The 22241-nt window shown below is 34.8% G+C and overlaps 1 pseudogene; it reads left to right on the top strand.

Annotated features, from left to right (window-relative positions):
* Window positions 1–18683: 18683 nt before the first annotated feature.
* Window positions 18684–21012, top strand: LOC109454019 (T-complex protein 1 subunit zeta; annotated as a pseudogene).
* The last annotated feature ends 1229 nt before the right edge of the window (window positions 21013–22241 follow it).

Consider the following 22241-nt stretch of genomic DNA (forward strand, 5'->3'; position numbering starts at 1 on the left):
GAGTGGGTATTATACAGCTTTTAGAAATATGATAACTTGGTCACCGTAAATAAATCTGCAATGAACATTGGAGCACATATATCTCATGGATAAATGTTTTCAGATTTTTTGCATAGATACCCAGGAGAGGGATTCCTGGATCCTATGATAATTCTATTCTTAATTTTTTGAGGGACTTCCACATTGCCTTCCATAGTGGCTGCGCCAATCTGTATTCCCAACCAAGTGTATAAGGGTTCCTTTTTCGCCACAGCCTCTCCAACACTTGTTACTATTTGTCTTGTTGATGATAGCCATTCTAACTGGTGTGAGATGATATCTCATTGTGGTTTTTATTTGCATTTCTCTGATGATTAGTGATGTTGAACATTTTTTCATATGTCTATTGGCCATTTGTATGTCCTCTTTGGAGAAATGTCTCTTCAGATCCTCTGCCCATTTTTTAATCGGATTGTTTTTTTTTTGTTGTTGTTGTTGTTGAGTTGTATGAGTTCCTCATATATTTTGGATATTAGCCCCTTATCAGAGGCATTATTTGCAAAAATCTTCTCCCATTCAGTTGTTTGCATCTTTATTTTGTCTATGGTTGATATTATGCTAAGCGAAATAAGTCACACAGAAAAAGTCGAGAACCATATGATTCCACTGATATGTGGGATATAAAACTGAAAACAACAAAGGAACAAGACAAGCACGTAAAGAAACAAAGATTCATAGACACAGACAATAGTTTAGTGGTTACCAGAGGGTAAGGGGGGAGGGAATCGTAGATGAGGGTAAAAGGGATCAAATATACGGTGATGGAAGGAGAACTGACTCTGGGTGGTAAACACACAATGTGATATATACATGATGTATTACAGAACTGTACACCTGAAACCTATGTAACTTTCCTAACAATTGTCACCCCAATAAACTTTACTTTTTTAAAAAAAGAAATATAATGAAGTGTCTGCTAGCAGAAATCAAATAATTTAATGATACCTGTGGTCTCAGTAAGGTAGAGAAAATTTCACTTTTAATGAGATCCTTTGTTTTGGGGATGAAGTATTAGGTTACTAGAGGAACAGACCCCATTACTTTGGGTTAAAGAGTGGTGTGTGTGTGTGTAACAGACAGGAATGGGAGGGGGAAAACTGAACAGAAGTCTCAATTTTGTTAAGCACAGTCTTGAAAACTCTGTATGTAGTTTTCATGATATTTCAAAATCCAGCCTGAAGAAAGAATTCCAGATTCTAGCTCTTGTTTCAAAAACCATTCACAATGTGAGAGTTTGCTATAAGTAATAATTTAGCCAGAGTCATGGTACTAAGAAAATCCAATAATAGATAATGTGTGTTTCTCTTAACATATTTCATTAATTGATTTCCCAGGAAGTTAGGAGATAAGAACAGGACACCTGCCTCCCTTTCTAGACATATACCCAGAAAAATTGAAAACAGGTATTCAAACCTTATACACATGTATTCATAGCAACACTATTCATAATAGCCAAGAGGTAGAAAAAATCCAAGTGTCCACCAACTGCTGAATGGATAAACAGAATTTGGCACACCCATATAATAGAATAGTATTCAGCCATAAAAAGGAATGAGGTACTTCTGTCAACTTGGCTGAAACTTGAAAATATTATGCTAAGTGAAAGAAGCCAGACATATAAGGTCAGATGTCATATAATTCCATTTCTATGAAATATCCATATTAGGTAAACCCATAGATACAGAAAGCAGATTGGTGGTTGCAAGGAGATGAGTAGTGGGGACTAAGGGGTGATTGCTTCATGAGCGTGCAAGTATCTTTTGGGGTGATAAAAATGTTTTGGACCTTGATAGAGGTGATGGCGAACAACATTGTGAATGTAATAAATACTTTAAAATGGTTAATTCTATGTTTTCTTAATTTCACTCAGTTAAAAAATGTTAGGTGCTTACATATATACACACACAAATGCATTAGATTTTTCAAACATTAGATGCATGGCTTTCCTCCATGCACCTGCTGTTCCTTTTCTTGCATCCCATCTATTTTACTGTGGACCTAGAAACCCATCTTTTCCCACTCCACTCTTGAAGTAAATTGATCAGGTTGAAAAATCTCATTTTTCAATCAAAAGGGTGGTATTTTTCAAAACACTTTTTCAGGCACTAAAATAAGTCAGTAAGAAAAATATCCCTCTCATAATGCATGGTTTTGAATATAGTAGATAATACACATTTAGCAGGACCAGAAATTAAGTGCATAATACCAAGGTGGTTTCTATTCTTCATGCAGCATTCATTGTGGTGGGGATTTTAAGCATGTTTTATCAGATATTCTAATTGTAAATACCAATGGGATTGTTTCTAGGCCCAGTGGAAGATTCATTTATTCCAATACCTGTTTGCAGATTTGATGTATTCTTATAAACTCTTAGAAATCATTACCTAGCGGGGATCTCTCTCAATTCAGTTCCTCCTGAGGGTCTGCAGAAACACTCTCACATGTTGTGGATGCCATCATCTCTATGGATTCCATCTTTATGCAGCCTTCTTTTATGAGGAGGTGTTTCTCCTTTAGTCAGTTCCTTTCAAGATCAATTCTGATCTTGTTTTTGAATACATTTCTTTGGTTTAATCCGCTTGCCAATGGGAGCTTATTTATTTTTACCTGTTCATTTTACCTATCACATATTATTTGCCATTACTTTCTTTTTAACCCTCTAAAAAGCTTTAAACTCTTCCTTGAAGATGCTGACAGAAATTCTTCTGTAGTCCTTCATTCTGTGGAAAGTTAGTGGACCTATTCCCAAGCCTTTTGACTTGGTTTGGATCTAGCTATACACCTGCTGTAGAATTTGTCTCCCTTACTCCTTCCACCACTTCCTATAATCTTTTTTTTCCAAGTGTAAATTTATTTTTTCCTCATATCTCCAATTACCATGGTGGATTCATTTTGATTTAAAAACCCAGAGCACAGTTTAATTTTAACAAATAATTTAATTTCAAAGAACTGTTTATTGAATGTTACTAATTTTTTTCCAGAGTACTGCCATATAAAGTTCAATTGTCAAACATTGCTTCCTATTATTTCTAGCCTTTTCAAACTAGCACTTAACCACTCTAATAAGAAAAAATCAATCTCTCCTCAATTTTCTTATTCAACTTATTTCACCTATAACTGATCAGAACACAGTCATCCTAGAAGCAATTTATTTAGAAGACAGATACTAATCCAGTTACTGAGCGATTAAACTGATAAATCAGTACTTAATCCTGATAACTCTTTGCTTTAACATGTGTTGGTTATATTTGCATTTTTTTTTTAATTCTTGAGTTCATTGATATTGTCCATGTCTGCACTCTGTTTTCCCTCAGCAGAGACAGACTCTGATCAGGTGAAATATAAGGCATTCCTGGAAAGACTATGCTCTAGGTAAAAAACAGAAGATTGGCCATCAAAAGCCACTCCTCCTGCTTTTGGCAGAGGAGTCTTTTGTGGTTCCATACAAATCTGAGGATTTTTCATTATATTTCTTTTAAAAATGCTATGGAATTCTTATAGAGATGACATGAAATCTGTATATTGCTTTGGGTCATATAGCCATTTTACCTGTGTTGATTCCTCCAATCCATGAACATAGGATATCTTTCCATTTATTCGTGTCTTCTTCAATTTCTTTTAATAATGTCTTATCGTTTTCAGTGTATAGGATCTTCAAGTCCTTTATTAGGTTTATTCCTAAGTATTTTATTATTTTTCTTGCAATTTCAAATGGAATTGTATTTTCTTTTTCTAAAATTTCATTGCTAAGATATAGGAATGCAATTTATTTTTGTACATTGATTTTGTATCCTGCAACTTTATTATATTTGTTTATTGTTGCTAGTAGATTTTTGGTGGAGTCTTGGTTTTCTATATAAAAAATCATGTCATGTGCAAACAGTGACAAATTTTCTTCATTCCCAATTTGGATGCCTTTTATTTCTTTCTCTTGCCTGTTTGCTCTGGCTAGGACTTCCAACACTATGTTGAATAACAGTGGTGAGAGGGGGCATCCTTGTCTTTTACCTGATCTTAGAGGAAAGGCTTTCAATTTTTCACCATGAAGTACAATGTTAGCCAAGTGTTTGTCATATATGGCCTTCCTATAATCTCGATAAATGGTGACTATATTTCTGCTTGAAGGGTATGCTGATTTCAGGGAGTTTATGCTTCTACAGTGTGGGACTATGATAGTTTGTGCAAACTGAAACTATGCTAAGCAGTATTAATAATCAATGAGAAAATGTAAGATAGTTCTATGATTTTCAAAAATTTTTGTCAAGTATTTCAAAATCTCTTACTGTTAATCATTAATATATATGGGAATAAAACGTAGTAAAGCTAGTACTTATTTATACCATAATTTAAAATATTAGAAATGTTGACAACTAAAATATTTTATTTCTTTGTAAAAATTGTATTGAATAGTTTGAACAGTACTTATCCTGTTCTTCTTGTAGTATAACCTACAAAATTAAGAACATTTTTTGCTATGCCTTGGTGAATTGTCATGTTTCTGTCTAAAAGTGTATCAGCTTACAACATTTTATCCTTTGCAATTTTTATTTTAGGAGTTCCTTTAATGGGAGATTTTTGCCGGTGTCATTTTATCTAGAATATCCTTATCTTTTTCACCACTAAAACTTCATTTATGTTGATAAGTTCACCTTCACTGAATCCTTTGGCTGCTGATTTAGAGTATCTCAAATGTCAGTGGTGTCAACATTCCCACATTCATTTTGTTATAACTCCATTTATATTCTATTTGAATTTCACCTTCATGGTTGTCACTTTTTTTTTCTGATTGTCATTTTTGTTAGCCAAACCCCCTTTTAATTATTGATTTTTGGCAAGGGTCATGAAAGTTTGACACTGAGAGACAAGGAGGTCACTCAAATATGTACTTTATTTCTTGTGCACAAATTGACTAACAGATATGCAGTGACTAATCACCAATAGTCTTTGAAAGAAGTGATGTAGTTAGTCACTGATCATAATGGGCACCTGTTATTTACATAGTGATTTGCGATGCTCCTTTTTCTCTTTGGAACAAACAAATCATTTGCCTTTTACATAGTGATTTGTGCACTGAAGAGCTAGAAGTGAAATTTGTAATTTATGCAACTACTTATAATTAATATACCATATAACTGAAATTTGAATCATGACGTTGGGGGAGTTGTGTTATTTTACTAGATCATGGTAACTGAAATTTTGGTGTATCTGAAACAAATCTAGAAAGGACTGCTATATCTATTTCTTGTTTAAGGCAACTGATAATACGGGTGAGAATATAATCATAGTCTAATAGTGTGCACCTTCAGAGCTAGTTTCTAAGTCCCACGCCACATTGTTGTTCTACATCTTCAGAAGTGCTTCAGAGGACAACCTCACGTCCACCATACTTTTTAAAATACTTGATTGTTAAGGGCTTGCAGCCAAAACTCTTGGCCAGTATAGGATGGAATGTCAAAAATCAGCAACAACTTAAACTTTAAAAGGACTTAATCTAGATGGCTATTTGACACCATACACAAAAATTAACTCAAAATGGATTAAAGACCTAAATATGACACCTGAAACAATAAAATACAAAGAAGAAAATATAGGTAAAATCTTATGGGCTTTGGTCTCAGAGAGGCTTTTATGAACTTGGCACGAAAGGTACGGCAAGTAAAAGCAAAAATAAATGAATGGGACTACATCAAATTAAAAAGTTTCTGCATATCAAAAAACAAACCATCAACAAAATAAAAAAGCAACCAAACAAATGAGAGAATATATTTGAACATTATACCTCTGATAAAGGGCTAATATCCAAAATATATAAAGAACTCATGCAACTCTTTCCTGTGTCTATGACTTTTTGTTTCTTTATTTGTTTATCTTGTTCCCTTGTTGCTTTCAGTTTTATATCCCACAGATCAGTGAAGTCATGTGGTTTTCAACTTTTCTGTCTGTCTTATTTCGCTTAGCATAATAATCGCAGGATCCATCCAGGGTGTTGCAAATGACATTATTTCATCTTTTCTTGTGGCAGAGTAATATTCCATTGTATACCACATCTTCTTTAGTTCAGTGGTTACCAGAGGGTAAGGGGGAAGGGGCAATAATAGAAGAGGACAAAGTATGTCAAATACATGGTGAGGGAAGGAGAACTCACTCTGGATGATGAACACACAATGTTATATACAGATGATGTATTACAGAATTGTACACTTGAAACCTATGTAATTTTACTAACCATTGTCACCCATGAATTTTCATTATAAAAAAAGAACTCATACAACTCAACAACAGCAAAAATCCTATTTAAAAATGGGCAGAGGACCTGACAGACACATTTCCCAAGAAGACATACAAATGACCAACAGATAATATGAAAAGATGCTCAACCTCACTAGCTATAAGGGAAATGCAAATCAAAACCACAATGAGATACTACCTCACACCTGTTAGAATGGCTATTATCAATGATACAGGAAAAAATAAGTGTTGGAGAGGATATGGAGAAAAAGAAAGCCTCTACACTGCTGGTGGGAACGTAAATTTGTATAGCCACTATGGTAAACAAAAAATTAAGAATATAGCTTCCATATGACTTAGCAATCCCTCTTCTGGGAAAGCACATGAAAAAAAAAAGGAAAACATTTATTTCTGAAGACATATGTACCCCTTTTTTTATTACAGCATATTCACAGTAGCCAACACATGGAAACAACGTAAGTGTCCTTCAAATGATGATTGGATAAAAAATATATGGTACATATATGCAATGGAATATTACTCAGCCAAAGAAAGGATAAAATATGGCCATTGGATGGCCATGTGACAACATGGATGGATCTTGAGAGTATCATGTTAGGTGAAATAAGTCAGACAGAAAGTGACAAGAAACATATGATTTCACATATATGTGGGATATAAACCAGAAAGCAACAAACAAACAAAACAAACCAACTAATAGACACAGACAGTATGGTGGTTACCGGAAGGGAAGAGGGGAGAGAACAAAGAGGGTAAAAGAGGTCATCTATACGGTGACAGAAGGGAGACTAGACTCTGCGTGGTAAGCACACAATGCAATATCCAGATGATGTATTATAGAATTATACATTTAAAATTTATGTAATGTTTTTAACCAATGTCATCCCAATATATTTAATGGAAAAGGATTTGAGTCATGCGATATATGTCAAATATATCACTTATATGTCTGAACCAATAAATCAAATATTATTAAAAGTACAATATAAAGAATCATCTCAGTAAGTCATCAATTACACTATAACACCTCTGCTTTAAATCCTGTTGTTCTTTAGATGAATCTCTTTCTACATTCTCTAGGATTTTTGTAATATCTACTATTTGTTATCTGAACCACTCTCCACATTTTTAAATGCCCACCATTGTCAGTCTACTCTCCCAAGTGGAGGGAAACACACACACACACACACACACACACACACACACACACTCCCTCCACTGCACGGCTAGAATGCTGAACTGTGACGTGGCACACATGGCAGCTGTTTTCCAGGTGTAGCTGCAGACAGAAGCAGCACAGTGGTTTGGGGTCTCATAGTGGACGATCTGATTTTCACAACAGCAGCTTTTTGATTGTGACAGATTTGATGTGGTTTGAAGATTAGGGGAAGCAGCATCTTCCTTATCTGGCTAGTTGGCCAGAGCATTTTTCATAATTGTTCATATAAGCTCAGACATGACTAGTTTCTCTATCACTCCTAATGAATGTTGGGTTAACTAACATCTGTTAATAAATTTCTTTCTAATGAACTAGCTAGTGCCAACTCTGTCTTCTGCAATGAGACAACCAAACCTACGTTATACTGCTTCACCTACCAGCAGCTTTCTTGAATATTAAGTCCCTACTCTTGCATTAACCTTGACCTAGATTTAATGTAGTTTTAACTCATCCTAATGACTGATATCTTTTTTTATGAGATTCTCCCTCATTAAAATATTTCTGTATTCCACCCTTTATTTCAACTATACAGTTTTCCCCTTATTGTTTCCACTTCTGAAACTTCTCTGAAAAATAAAACAATACAAAGGATACACTAAAAATCAACTTAACGGAACACTTTACAGTTTTTGCTCTAATTGACTTTATTGTTAGAATTACAGACTAACCCTCCAGTCTAAAATGTCTTAGTTTACAAATTCAACTTGGTTCCATTCCCCGATTTCTATTTCTGTCTTTTGCATGCTCTAATTTTTCATTCTGTTCATTGTTTCTTAAAAAAAAAAATCTTCCTATTCCTAGATCTTGTGTTGAGTGGACCCCAATTTCCACATTTAATACTTTCATATGGTAATAGCTACATGAAGAATTATGATAAAGATTGGGAATATTGACTATCATACATTTGGAACATTCGTGGCACATGGTACATGGTCAATAAGTAACAAATCCATCACATTGCAAATCATTTTCCCCCCTTCTCTTTCTTTCTTACTCTGTCTAATATTCTAATATTAAACAGTGTATTTAACTCTGTTGTTTTATATGAAATAGATTGCTACTAATTTAAAGTAACAAAAATTCAGTTTAAATATGCTTAACACTAATGCAGCTTTTATTTCTATCCACATAATTGGAAATACTGTGTTACATTAGGTTTCAAGTCACTGACTCTGAATCTCTGTAGTTCTCTGTGCATTACTGCTTTCCATGGTTCCTTTTTAGTTGTTAAGACAATTGCCAGTAGACATAACATCAGTGTTTCTTTGGTCATGCCTAAGGATGTATTTTGTGTGGGGAGAGATAAAAACCACTCTCCTCTGACTTGTACTTATGAACAAAACATTTTTATTCCTAAATGCTTCCAGTCAAAATCTTCTCATGTCTCGGTGGCTCACATTAGCTTTACTTTTACTGATAATGGTGAAGAGAATACAATGAGTAGCTAAGTCTAATTAGGACTCAGCACTGAAGCCACTTTCAGATAAGTAAGCTGCTGATTCCTTTGGTCCCCAAGCTACAACAAAACTGCCATCATTTGACGGATGCTGTTATAAATGTCAGAACCACCCAGAGCCAATCCTTCTAGCCCTGCAACCAGATTGCCTCTATTTCTATCACCCCCTTAACCACATTGCAGCACAAATGAGGTGGGGTTGACTGGCCTTGGACTCGGAGAGACATCCATAATGGCCATTCTATCCTGCTTCTGAAGTCTAAATCCATATTCCAATATATTGCCAGAGAATCATGAAAGTTCTCAAACTGCTCAGAATGAAGTCTACCCACGTATCCATATCATCTCCTTTCTTCCTATTATAACAATAGCAGTAATAATAATATCATAATAATGAAACGGAAGGGTTTCACCTTCATCTGTCCCCACATCTTCATCTGTCAGTCACCCTTCCTTGTACTCAAGCACATTCACACACTACTTCAGATGTGTGTTGAGCTTAGTAGCATAATACAGCATCATACTATAATTTACTTAAAGCAATTGTAGCTTCTGAACCATTCAGAACAATGAAGTCACTAAAGTATTATGAAGAAACAATACTTTTTTCCTATTTTGATACAAGTTAAATCTTATAAAAATAATATAATTATCCAGTAGAGGAAAGACTTGCTTGTTAAGAGCTCATCGAATCTTCCATTCATTTCCTGTTCACATTTCTATTTTTTAACCATAAGTCTTGGCCTTTGTTATTTGTGGCAATAAAATCAATTTGGATCAACAATAAGTTAAAGAAACCTTAAATATTTTTATAATAGTTAGTCTAAAATAGCACTCAGAAACAATTCCTTGCCTACTGTAATTTCTTGCTTGGCTGCACAACAATTTTCTACCAAAAATTGAACTGGTGGGGGAGCTAAAATATTTCTAGGGTTGGTCATACACCTAAATTCATCTTTTTTTTTTTAAGTTACTTTTACATTATCCATTGAATTGTTATTTTCCTTTCTTGGCAGGTATTCTTTCTGGATACTTTACTTTCTGTATGTAGTAAATTCAACACACACACACACACACACACACACACACACACCGAGAGAGAGAGAGAGAGAGAGAGAGAGAGAGAGAGAAACCCACATTTTTTTTTTTGTTTTGTAAAAATATTTAATCTCCTCTGCATACAATGAACTTAAAACTACTCCTCAGTTCACGATACGTTATCATAACCTATACATGTAAGATTTCTCTCTTGGTCTATTTTATTTTATTTCTCTTTACATTCTCCACCCTTGTTCATCTACTTTTCTCTCATAGGCACCAATTATAATATTTTTTATAATTATTTCACACTATATTATGTATTTTATTACCTTAAAATGTACCTAATTTCTGGCTTTTATCTGCTGCAGATAGGACACCCCGTGTAACACATGCATCTTATATCCATAGCCTCTTAGGATGAAAGCATAGGCCACCTCCACCTCCCCATTTCCACAACTAATGTCACATGGGCGTCTTCTTAATGATCCTGTGGACATATATGTGGGGTCATTTTACATATGAATTAACATATTTAGTTTCACTAAGTATGTTAGTGATTGCTTTCCAGAATTCTTGTACCAGTGTACTGTAAAGTGCAAGCCTCCTTCATGCCAGTACTTTCTATTATCTACTTTTGCCTTTTTGGTGAGTGTATAATGTAGAAACACATACTATTTAAGTGTTGTTTGAAACATACCTCATAACTGCATCATCTTATGAATTCCACATCGACTTTCAAGAGCGTGGGTCCATTGCTTTGTACCCTCTGATACTGAAGAGATTTCCAAAAGAAAAAGAAAAGAAAAGCAGAGACACTGAGATTACAAAAGGATAGGGAAGAACGGTTCAGTGGAGAGAGAAAAAGACTATAGATATAAATATTCATTCCCTTTCCCTCTCCCATTATTATATACTGATATCGCCATTTTTATGCTGTGAATGCATGTACTTATACTCAAGCATCAGTGCCCACCACCAAGGACATCGAGGGTCCTGGTACTCGTGCTGTCACCGACAGCAGCCCTGCCAATGCTTCTGGCAGAAAATTACTTGAATACCAACCAGTGTTATGATCTGCACACCCAGCAGTATTGCCATGTATGACTGTCATCCCACTGTGACATCAGTGATTGCCACCAATGTTCCTGCTGTTGACAGCATTTCAGTATGAACAGCGCTGCCAAGGATAGTTAGTGCCTGCATCATGCCGGCCTCCACTGCCACTGCAGCCCATGCTCAAATCACCTATGACCTAACCACTGTACCATCTAATGCTCCCCAGATTCATAGAAAATTTTAAATTAATTTTTAATTTGTGTTTTAATTGTAGTTCCTAAGTGAAGAGACTATTTGAGCATTAGTTTGTTATGTATGTAGAGTTAATTTGGTCTTGAGATAAACTTGCTTTCCAAGAGCTTTGGTCTCCTAGGAGAAAAATAACTCCCATCATGCTCCTTATTTTGTCATGAACCTAGATCTGAAGTTGATCAATGCCAAGATAGGACTGGTTAACAGAGCGAGCAAAACTGTTTCTCAGGCAGGGGCCCTTGCTACAGAAGGTGGTAAGAATTAGTAAGTGTTATGAGATAGGTACAGATAAAGGTGTTCTTCTGAAAATAGAGTTTTTAAGTATATCTTCATCTTTAGAAAGCAGTAAAGTTTTTTTAATATTTCATAGATAAAGTGGAAAAATAGTGACTTTTATATAAAATATTAATAATAATATACTAAGTAAGTCGTAAAAATTTAAAGCAATATGACTAAGGTTATATTTTTATTTGGGATATTAGATTAGGTATGAAATATAAAGAAAAAGGTAATAATAACATAAAATGAGTAACAATAACAAAAATAAACCATGTTTGACAGAAACTTCCAACTATACTCTTATCCAACAATCTCTGGTAGGAGACATAGGTCTTTCTGAGTTTGGACCTTGCTATTTAATGCTATTGAAACATTTGACTTTTGAAATAAAGATGATGGTCTAGGATTCTGCTTCAATTTGATTTTAATATATAAAACTCTGTTAAAAGGGAAATATACTTAGTCTTCCATTGTTGAGTTAAATTATTTTGATTACGTTACATAAACATATATATAAACATAAAGCAAAGTGTAAACTAATGTTTTAGCTTATATACAGCCATAAAATTAAGACAAATGCATACATTAAATAAAAGAAAAAAAGCTGCAACAAAATTAAAATTAACAACATTTATTTAAAGTGTCAATGGAAGGTTTTTCTGAACTAAATCGCCACTCACTATAGGAAAATGCTATTGACTACCATGGTACAGATTCTTTTGAGTCAGCATTTCTCTATTTTGCTACACCCTTGGAGAAGTCAATTTCTTACCACATTTCTCTATTCAAGGGACTATGGAAACTTTATAAAGCATGCTATGAATCAATTGGATAGCACTTAGCACAAAGTCATCTTTTGCTTATGTAGTTAACTTCTTTTCTAATTACCCTAAGACAGTTAAAGTCATACTTTTGTTGCCAGCATAATTTTAAATACAAACAAAAATGCTGATTCTGAATGAGTATGTGTTCTCTTGGTTATAAGTTAGCCATCCAAATTATCTGAGTATACTTGGATTTGTTTATAGCATTGAAATAAACACACACACATACACACACACACACACACATACACAGTTAAATTTCAAGATTACTTCATTATTTATTTTGATTTAGGTGAAAGGCAGAAGGATATACACAATGTTAATATGTACAAAAAGCTAGAGCACTAGCAGTGAATGATCATGGAGGAGAGGAAATATTTTTAACATAAGAAGCTGGGTAAGTTTTATTAAAGGGAACCTATTTTTTTCTGTTCATTACAAAATATCTTTATTGAATATCAGTCCTTTATTGCATATAGTCCTAGAGAAACTGGTATGTAAAGATAAATAATTCATTTTGTGTACACTCAAGAAAATTAAACCTAGCCCAAAACAGTGACTCAAAGTAAGGTGGTGATGACTCTGGTAGTGATTGTATATAAGCTACATTCAGAAGTTAGAACAGAGGCTTTGCTAAATAATACTTACTGTGTAGATTTGTTGTAACATATCCCTGGCTCACTGAAGTGACTTTCTGGGAAAAGATGTTAGACCTATACTCTAATTTTACATTTGACACAGCAAGGGAAAGTTTAAAAACATCTCACCCTCTGTGCAAGTTATTAATAATAAACAGTGTCAGAAGGAAAGCTTGTATATAGGAACTGTATACCCGCTATTCAATTCTTCTGTGAACATAAAGCTTTTTAAAAATTAAGTATATTAATTAAAAATAATCTATGATTGATATTAATTTTCTGAAATAGAAACTAAATTAATTTCAGTTCAATGGCATTTGGCTAGATACATTAATTTTAATGCTTGCATATGAATTTAAAATAATTGGTAAATATCAGAGTGCTGCAGATTTCAGAATTATAGATGAATACCCAGCCAGTCTATTTCTTAAAAAAAAAAATTTTATGGCAATTTTGTTTCTCTAGATAAGGAATTCTAGAAGTTTTTAGGATATCTGACTTTGTCCAGTGCATTATTTTCCTCTCATGGTCACATTCATTTGTAGATCTACCAGTAGATATACCAGGCAGCATGCAGTAATCCCCTTCAATACAACGGGCGTTATCACCTGTCTTTCAAAATGCATGAAAGATAGTTGAGCTTTTTTATGATAGAATCTCATCAAGAGTTGAAATTTCATGATTAGTTAATTTAAAAACATATATTCTGAGAGCTACATTATCAGGCCTGATAAGATCATCCGCCTAATTACAGAGGACTCTCTTGTGGCTTATCTATATCTACATTAGTATTTTTATTACTTCAAGGAAAGACAATCCTATGTTATATTCCTTGCAGACCCATTAATGATATGCTACAACAGACTTAGCTATCTACTGAATCTCAGTAGGTAAGAACTGATTCCCTCTAATTTTTCAAGAGTAAATCTGATGCCAAACACTCTCTCTACCAAAGGTAATTTCTTTTTTTTTTTAAACTAAAACTTATTGGGGTGATAATGGTTAGTAAAATTATATAGGTTTCAAGTGTACAATTCTGTAATACATCATGTATATATCACATTGTGTGTTCACCACCCAGAGTCAGTTCTCTTTCCATCACCATATATGTGATCCCTTGTACCCTCATCTACCACCCTCCTCCCCCCTTACTCTCTGGTAACCACTAAACTATTGTTTGTGTCTATGAGTTTTTGTTTCTTTATTTGTTTGCCTTGTTCCTTTGTTGTTTTCAGTTTTATATCCCACATATCAATGAAATCATATTGTTCTCGACTTTTTCTGTGTGACTTATTTCACTTAGTGTAATAATCTCAAGATCCCTCCATTTTGTCACAAAGGTAATTTCTCATGTAAATTTCCTACTCAGCTTCAAAGCACCTAGAAAAATGAAAGCTTTTTTCAAGTCATTCTGGAAAAGTCATGACCTAGGCCTCACTGACCCTTTCCCAAAACTCACTTTAATATAAACACCTATATTCTGAGAAGGTAATTAATATCACAGACCATCAAAGTATGGGTGACTGATATCACATTGGGTTGCCATCATTCATTCTCAGATTAAAGTTTCTTTAACCTCTGTGGTGGATCAAGCAATTTTCAAACTGAGGATAATGTTTCAGTTTCTCCTTTTCTTTGTTCTCTCTCTCTCTCTCTCTCTCTCTCTCTCTCTCTCTCTCTCTCTCTCGTACCTTCACTTTTTTTTAAAGCAAACTGCTTAACTTTCAACAGCATATGAATTTCCTTGATAGGTCTTCATTTAATTAGTTGTTGAAAATCAGTCAGGTGATCACATTTCTTGGGTGCCAAAATTTGTTTTAGGCTGTTGAAGGATATGAAAGGAAATAAAATTAATTACCTGTGCAATTCACTTGTATTTTATGAAACAAACTGCACTGCAAGGGCTCAACATAAACTTAATCTAAATGCTAAGTATTATCCCTCTTTCAATCTTGCATATCGTCATCAATAGATCTAGATAAGGCCTTTTTTTTTTAGATTCAGAAACTGAGATTTAAAGAGCTTAATAATTTTTTTTTCTGCATCTCCATTATTTTGAAGAGAAGAGAGTATGGGCCTAGAGGAAAAAAGAGAAGTCATTTCAGGAGGAATAAGAGGGTTTCTACACTATAATCATCCTCAGAATATTTTCTTTTCCTACAGTGTCACAAAAATCAATGAAGCCTCTCTTAGAGTTTGGAACCTATTAGATATTGCCATTCTTGGTTGTGGAGACTAATCTAATCAGTAGGCATTGCATGTGTTCCCAGACGTTGGAGCAGAGAAATATCCCCTTTATCTTCTGTATTCCATGTAAGTGATCAATAGCAAGAGAAAGAGACATTAAGAAAATACTAAGCAACAAAATAGACATAGTCAGACTTCATAATTGATTAGAAATCTGCTCTACTTCAGGACCATCTATATTATACATACACATAGACACACATATATTCAGATATGTATATAGATACACACATGCGTGTGTATGCATGTGTGTGTGTGTGTGTGTGTGTCCTGTGTGTGAAAGACATAATACTAGTCTCCAGAGGATGAAGAGCGAAAAACAGTATAAGCCCTGTTTTTGAGGAGGCAAGAATTTATTAAGGGATATATGCAATTAAACTAAAATTACAACAAAATGTCCAGTAAACCTCTAGGTTCAAAAATAGCAGACTGATGAATTTTGCCTGAGGTCAAGGAAAGAATCATTAAAAGAAAACAAATATATTGGGTAGATTATGAGTAAGAGTTCTGAAGTGGGGTGTACAGTGGGACAGGAGTGTTGTGAGAAGAGAGTTCTCAGTCATTCCAGTGAATTGTCAAACCTGATGGGTGTCATGAAAACCCCCAGTTTTGTAGTCAGTTGAGCAGAAGTGCAAGTAGGTGCAGACCCCAGATGTGGCTGGCATCTGAAGTAGGGGCAGTCTTCTAGAACCATGACCTTAAACCTGTGGATTCCAACACTACCTCCAGGCGGGTAGCAACAGAAGTCAATTGTATTTTAGTACAACAGTTGGTGTCAGAATACAGAGTCTCTTATACTTGATAGTACATCATGAGGCTTTGAGAGTAAATGTGACTGAACTCCAAGATACCAGAAACACTAGTGGTTTATACTTATTGTTGGAGTTTAATAGTTTAATTGTCTTTGGATTGGACATTTACTGTCTCTACCTACAATTAGCACCTTTTTAAAGAATAAAAATTACTAATTGATATGATCTTGGAATTCAAGAAAAAAGTAAAACAAGTAGCTGAATCTAGATTATAAAAGAAAGCTACAGGGAAGTAGGAATGTTTGTCAGATGAAAATAACCATTAAACTATAAGATAAGAGTATAATGTAAATAATTATCATAAATGCAAGACTAAATGCAAATAAAAACTACAGTAAGATATCACCTCATACCTGTTAGAGTTGTTGTTGTCAGTAAGACAAGAGAAAACACATGTTGACAAAGAGGTGGAGAAAATGGAACCCTTGGGCACTGTTGTTGGAAATGTAAACTGGTGCAGCCACTGTAGAAAACAGTATGGAGGTTCCTCATTTTTTTTTTTTTTAATGGAACTACCATATGATCCAGCTATTCCATTTCCATGTATCTACCCAAAGAAAATAAAACTACTGACTTGAAAAGATATCTGCACCCCCATGTTCATAGCAATGTTATTTACAATAACCAAGACACGGAAACAACCTAAGTGCCCACTGATGGATAAATAGATAAAGAAGTTGGGATATATAGATATAGATGATATAGATATTGATAGATATAGATACAGACACAGATATATCTATATATAGATATAGATGTAGATATAGATATATAGATATATAGAGATATTATTCAGACATAGAATGAATAACAAAAAGAATGAAATCTTGCCATTAGCAACAGCATAGATAGACCTCTAGAACAATATGCTAACTGCTAACTGAAATAAGTCCCCTTATATGTGGAATCTAAAACAAGAAAAGAAAAAAGAAATTTTGATGGTTGCCAGAGGCAAGGAGTTGTGGGGTTGAGGGAAATGAGTGGATAAACTGTTTTCTGTTTTTTTTGTGTGTGTGTGTGTTTTTTTAATAAACTTAAATTTGAAAAATAATGAAAGTACCAACTGAATGGGAGATAAAGCCCAACATCATTTTCTTTACCACATTTGGGAAACCTTAACTTCTGAACCTTTTTGTCTGTAAGATTTGCTCATTTTGATCTCATGATGAAAATTTTCATGGCTGCTATTTGAAATTTCATGGCTTTTGAACTGTGAATCCCAGTGTTTTAAATGTATTAGTGAATTTTGAATTTAAATGAATTTAAAAATCAAATATGTAACATTTTTAGACATTACTTAAAATTTAAATTAAGTAGCTGACCCCATTAAAGAAATTTGACTGAAAACCACCACTATGCATCTCATCAACTTGATATTTGCTATTAAGTCCCTTTCAGGTTCCTTCTTTTTGTCGTTTGTTTGTTTGTTTGTTTGTTTGTTTTCCCATGCAAGTGATATTTCTTGTTTCCACTGATCATACCTCTTGATTGCAGTTGGCTTTGAATTCTCTGAGTCTGTCTTCTGGGAACTACTTGTCTGGAAATAGTTATTTTCAGTTTAGCCTATTTCCACCAAAGAGCCTCTTGTTACTCTAATTGAAAGTTGAAGGAACCCAGGGGATGGTAACTCAATTCTGTAATCTGGCGTCCCATTGTACCATTCACCTTTCTCCTGGAGAACACCAATTAAACACCCACGCAATTCAACAATGAGTTCTTGGCTCATACCATTCTCTCCTGTACCTATAAAGAATATGTGGATTATTATTGCAACCATGTTTAGCTACTCTTCCCTGCTCTGAATCTCTGCAGAACTCTGGCCTATGCCACACACTTCATGCTTAACATTGGTACTTATGTTGGTTATCATTGTTTGGTGTAAATGTCGTCTGTTTTCATTACAACATATACATTGACATCTAGCTTTCTGCTGCTCCTTAGAGTATGATTTCTTTAGTGGAGTATCTGTATTAACATAATTTTATAAAATATGTAGCACAGGAAAACTTCCACAGCCATTCTTTAATTGGGATTAAAAGTAATTTCCTAAATCCCTTTCTCTTTCCTATCTGCTGGGCTGCACTGGATATGAAGGAAACCAGAAAGTTCTTTCTTTTTTCATTTGTGTAACCAGAGCCAATAGTAAAATCCAGCTGCCTGAGTCTTCAATTCTGAGTGTTTTTCTCAATCAACACACTATTAGCACTTTGAATTAGATAAAATTCTTCCTTGTGTAGGATGCTTAGCTAACCTAGCTAGCCCCAACCAGGAAGTGTCTGTAGTAGTACAACCCAAAACACCCTTACTCTTTTCTACATGACCCTTGTGAAAGAATACCATTTCTAGTTCAAAACAGTTATTTCCAAAAGTCACAGGATGTGACAGACCTGAGATTTACAAGATGTCCCACAGGCCCCAAATCTTTGAAAGAACAGCATCAGGCCTATGTCTAAATTCACCTGTGCCTCACATTCACATGTAAGGTTATTCCTGCAATTCTCTCTCTTCTCACCTGCAATTGCTATTACATGGATTTCCATTGTGGTGTCTTTCCATTCCCCTAATACGTCCATGGAGTATTCTCTGTGCCTAACAGGAATCTTTCTCGTGAGCACTGGTCAGAAGCTTAATGAGAGAGAGAAGTGAGTATTAATGTACATATTTTTAATAAAATAATGATGAGCATATTTTCTTTTTTACTTTTTTTACTTTTGATAAAAGAAATATGAAGGGAAAATCAATAAAGAAATCAGAAAATACCTATCTAAAATGTGATTTTTGTTGCACTGTTTATTAATGAATAAGATTAGGTAATGAAAATTAAAATTCCATCCTCTTTGCCTTCTGTTGAAGAACATAAATAAATAAATGAATAAATAATTCTCCTTATTGAAGTTCTGAAATAGAGCATTTTTTCTATGGAAAGCATACAGCGTGAATTCACAGACCTCTGACTTAAAACACAAATCACTTCTGGAACTGTATTTTAAGAGTTAAGCTATGAAGTCATCAGTTACACAATTTCCCCTACCTTCTCCAATATTTGGATTTACTTCTTAGACAGGCTTGTCTATAATCATCACCATTGTTCAAGCTGAAATTCAGAAGTTTCTAGACTAGCTGCTTTTATAAACTTAGAGTGTTTATTCCAACTACCTTTATGTACAAATAATTTTTCATTTAAATAGCAATATATTTAGCTCAGATAGCATCTCTGGGCCATGCTGAGCTGGCTTTAGGCATTCTTCATGCCAGGTCTCATTTTATTCTGCTGGGTCAGCTATGGTGGCTGTGAAGACCCTTCCAAAGCCAGGTGGCCCAAGCCCAGGCAGCATTGGCGGTCAACATCAGTGTGGCCCGGGTGCTGCAGGACATGCTCAGGACCAACTTGGGTTCTAAGGGCACCATAAAGATGCTTGTTTCTGGTTCTGGAGACATAGGCTTACTAAAGATGGCACTGTGCTGCTTCATGAACTGCAAATTCAACACCCAAGAGCCTCCTTAACAGACTATTGCCACTTTTGGCAATAGTCCAGGATAACATAACTGCTGATGGTACCAGTTCCAATGTCCTAATCATTGGAGAACTGTTGAAACAAGCAGATTTCTACATTTTTGAAGGTCTTCATCCCAGAATAATAACAGAAGGATTTGAAGCTGCAAATGAAAAGGCACTTCAGGTTTGGAACAAGTCAAAGTATGCAAAGAGATGGACAGAGAGGCACTCATAGATGTGGCCAGGGCATTTCTAAAGTTCATGCTGAACTTGCTCATGTCTTAACAAAGGCTGCAGTTGACTCCATTTTGGCCATTAAAAAGCAAGGTTAACCTATTGACCTCTTCATGGTTGAGATCATGGAAATGAAACATAAATCTGAAACCAATACAAGCTTAATCAGAGGTCTTGTTTTGGATCATGGGACTCGACATCCAGATTTAAAAAAAAAGAGAGAGAGAGAGAGAAGAAGAAGAAGAAGAAGAAGAAGATGCATACATCCTCACACGCAATGTGTCATTAGAATATGAACAAAGCAGAAGTGAATTCTGGATTTTTTTTTTTATTTAACAAGAGTGAAGAAGAAAGAAACTTATAAGAGCTGAAAGAAAATTTGTTGAAGATAGTATAAAAAATAATAGAACTGAAAAAGAAAGTCTGTGGTGACTCAGATAAAAGATTTGTTGGCATTAATCAAAAGGGAATTGACCCATTTTTCTTAGATGCTCTTGCAAAAGAAGGCATAGTAGCTCTGTGCAGAGCTAAAAGGAGAAATATGAAAAGGCTGACTCTTGCCTGCAGTGGGGTATCTCTCAATTCCTTTAATGACCTAAATCCTGATTGCTTGGGACATGCAAGACTCGTGTATGAGTATACACTGGGAAAAGAGAAGTTCACCTTTATTGAGAAATGTAATGGTCCTCGTTCTGTCACATTATTGGTCAAAGGACAAATAAGCACACACTCAAATCCAAGATGCAACACAAGATGGCTTGAGGCCTGTTAAAAATGCTGTTGATGATGGCCGTGTAGTTCAAGGTACTCATGCAGTGGAAGTGGTGATGGCAGAAGCCCTGATTAAATTGGAGATCAAGCATTTGCTGATGCATTGTTCACTATTCCCAAGGGTCTTGCTCAGAATTCTGATTCTGACCTTCAGGAAATGCTAAAGTTCAAGCAGAACATTCAAATTCAGGTCAACTTGTAGGTGTGGACTTGAATGTAGATAAGCCAATGGTAGTAGCACAAATAGGCATATGGAATAACTGTTGTGTAAAGAAACAGCTTCTTCATTCCTGCACTGTGATTGCCACCAACATTCTCCTGGTCGATGAGATCATGCAAGCTGGAATGTCTTCTCTAAAAGGTGGACTTGAAGCTCCCCATCTATCATCTGAATCATGAAGACTCTAAGAGTGATCCTAAGAATACAGCGATGGAATTTTTGTTTACACTTCAAATGATTTTCAAAGAAATTTTGTTCCCATATGAAAAATGGAGAGAATACTGGCATCTATTCAAATGCCAAAGTTTGAAATTACAATTACAGCATTTTTTAAAATTGCACTCAGTGTACACACATAAAGCAGCCTGTTTTCAACCAATGAACAGAATGCTTTGCTTTTGCTTCAGTGAGAAAAATGCACATTATAAAATATGTTATCTACCTTATTAGATATTTCTTAAAAAACAAATTTTAATGGTTTAACAATTTCTTCTAATGATGTATCTCAATTTATCCAATAGTTTCTTATTGTTAAGAATTTAAGTTTAAAATTTGTGTGCTAATATAAATAACACTTAAGTAACTTAAGGTTTTGAAAGCATCCCTGTTTCCTTAGTATAAATGCCTGTGAGTAAAACTATTGGATCTCTCCATTGGATTTTTCATGCTTTTGAAACAGCTTAGCTTAAAATGCTCCTCAGAGAAGTTAAGTGGTAGTGGGTAGAAAGGTGGGTGAACTAGACGCAAGGAAGTTGAAAGAGCTACAAGTATAAAGTGGCCAAAAATAGAAATAGAGGAGGCAGAGGTAGAAAGATGACTGAAGCCATGGTGACTAAAGGCTGTGTGAGATAAGAGGTTTTACAGATGGACCATATTTTCACACCTCTAAACCTTTGTTTATGTTGAAATGACCATCCCAAAATCTCCAGTGTCATCTTTTTCTCAAGTTATTCCCTCCTATGTGTTTCCACAAAATTGTTTTGATAGTTAGTATATCTCTGCAGTTTGAAGGTAAGATTGTGCTGCTAAGCTTTGTATTTTGAGAACTTGGGAGTTGCCTGCAGTAAGTGTGAAATAAATGCTAACTTGCAAACAATAATAATAATACATTTACTGAATGTCTAGGATATTGAGCTGTATACAAGGGCGCAAAGCTTTAATATTCCTGTGTTTAAAGATCTTATATTCTTATATTTTCATCAGATAGGATTGGCTCTCAGGCTTCTGTTTATAAGTGAAATGGGTGAGTATATTCTAATGAATATTCAGCTAGCAATAGGTGAATCTATGTCAGCAAGGAACTGAGAGTAGACTCATAGCATAGTAGGACCAGAAAGTGGACCATCACAGTAGTCCTGCAGGAAGTAATGAGTGTAGATCTTCCTAAGCAACAAGGAAACCTTATACA

The sequence above is a fragment of the Rhinolophus sinicus genome, linkage group LG05 (genome assembly GCF_036562045.2).
Source record: "Rhinolophus sinicus isolate RSC01 linkage group LG05, ASM3656204v1, whole genome shotgun sequence".
Taxonomy (NCBI): Eukaryota; Metazoa; Chordata; class Mammalia; order Chiroptera; family Rhinolophidae; genus Rhinolophus; species Rhinolophus sinicus.